This window comes from Triticum dicoccoides, chromosome 7B (assembly GCF_002162155.2).
Source record: "Triticum dicoccoides isolate Atlit2015 ecotype Zavitan chromosome 7B, WEW_v2.0, whole genome shotgun sequence".
Lineage (NCBI taxonomy): Eukaryota > Viridiplantae > Streptophyta > Magnoliopsida > Poales > Poaceae > Triticum > Triticum dicoccoides.
This window is the reverse complement of record NC_041393.1, coordinates 387798779-387801075: the sequence shown is the minus strand read 5'-3', so window position 1 is coordinate 387801075 and position 2297 is coordinate 387798779.

Below are 2297 nucleotides of genomic sequence, written 5' to 3'. Positions count from 1 at the left end.
GGCTTCCTGTCGCATAACATCTGGTCGATGTCTTTCAACTTGAAGTTGAGACTCAAGAAGCCGAACTGATTCAGGCAACGAGTTCGAAGAGCTGGTGCCAGCAGTGGTAGCCAGTAACTCGAACACTGCATAAAGATAGGACTTTGGGGTTGTCTCAGTGTCTTCAATATAGTTTTTATCGGCTTTCTTGGAGACCAACAGGGATGTCTCACTATCTTGAACCTTATCTGCATTACTTCCTTTACCATTGCATAACAGGGTACTCTTCTCCAATATTTTATCCGCGTTCTAAAAGAGAAACAAACAAACACATCTCAGGTTTACAATGTAGTATATGAAACACATTTTTGGTAAACTAGTTCAGTAGTAAGGTGGACAGGATTACAGCATGAAACAAACATATATCTATGTAGTATGGTCACTGTATGGTCTATATCATTCTAGTTTATGTTGCCAAATCAACATAGATACAGTTCGAATCATATCTATTTAAGACAAAGCAGCATAGACAGAATAAAAGTGTGGGATACTACACAGCAATAACAACACTTGTAATGTGCATGGCATGAGAACATAACTGTTTATTCAATTGAAACTGAAATCAACATAGAGCAAGTTACAACAGCAAACAACCAAACACGTTGAAGAAACAGGTTTAAAACATACCTGTTGCGCCATTGGAGTTTCAATTGCATCCTTCAAATTTGAAATTAGTTGGTATCAGTAAATACAGTGATGCAAGAGCAAAGTAGTATGAACCATAGCTACAGAACCTGACCTGAGAACAATTCTTCTTCTGCTTTAAGCATTGACTTCGGGTTCGGAGTGGTGGTCCTCGTGATTTGGGCACTGCAGTTGCCTTACTAACTGCTCGTGTTTGGGTGCTCTGTGGTGGAGACGGTGTTGTGTCAACGGGAACTGGGTGTCTATCTACTTGGGCTGGGGTTAGAAGGGGTGTAGCTGGTTGTCTGTCCAACTGGATAGGGGTACAATCTGCATGAGTGTGGGTTATGTGTGGTGGGGCTGGTTCTTGGGCAAGTACAACCATGGTTCTATCTGCATCGACAGGTAGCACGATCTTTTCTGAAGACCGTGTTTTTACTCCCACAGATACTGCCATCACTCCCTCCAATTGAAATGGCTGATAAACAAGAAAAGTAATTGAATGTACAGACATTGTAAGATAGACATGTGCAACGGATAGTAGGGAAGAAAACAAGGCATGAAATAATTCACATTTATGTTGTCTAAGCAAACAGAATAGCAGGACATAATTTCACATATATGATGGCTAATTAAACAGGATAGCATGACACAATTTCACATGTATGATGGCTAACTAAACAGGATAGAATGACATACTTCAAAATATGATGACTATGTAAACAGGATGACATGATATAACTATATGATGTGTCTATTAAAGTGGTTGGCATGCCATAAATCACAAAATGCCGTCGATGGAAACATGATGGCATGATATAATTTACGGATAGAATGACATAATTTAAAATATGATGACTATGTAAACAGGATGAGATGATATAACTATATTATGTCTTTAGAAAATGGGTTGGCATGCCATAATTCAGATACATGTTATCTATGTAAACATCATGGCATGCCATAATTCAAATATATGATTTATATACTAAGGAAGTGAGCAGAGGGAAATCGCATATATGATGTGTCAACTAAGGAGATGGCATTCAATATTGTTGATATGATGTAAAAACTAAGCATTGCAATACAACATATGCATTATATGAGTAGTATAACCCTACCAAGTTTGAGCATACACCTCAGGGGGATAATAGGACTGGTCATCTGCCTCTGAATCCTCCTCTGAAGAGCTATCTGTAACCAGCAAGATATTTGCTTCAGTAGGTAGCATTGTCTGCTCTGAAGACCTTGTTTTCACTCCAGATTTCTCCATCACCAATTCAAATGGCTGATGCAAAGGAAGAGCAGTTGAATATACAAACATTGTCGACAAAAGCAATGAGAAATACAAAAAAAGGACGGCATGATATAATTCACATATATGACGCTTGCCTAAACATCATGGCATTGCATAATTCACATACATAATGCCTTGCAACAAGATAACATTGCATAATTCACATATATAATGTCTTGCAACAAGATGGCATTGCATAATTCACATATATGGTAATTAGACACTAAACGGGTGGCATTCACACAAAGCATGTCTAAACTAAGCAAATGACATAGCAATGCAAGATACCATACGCACGATATGAGCAACATAACCCTGCCAAGTTAGGGCATGCACC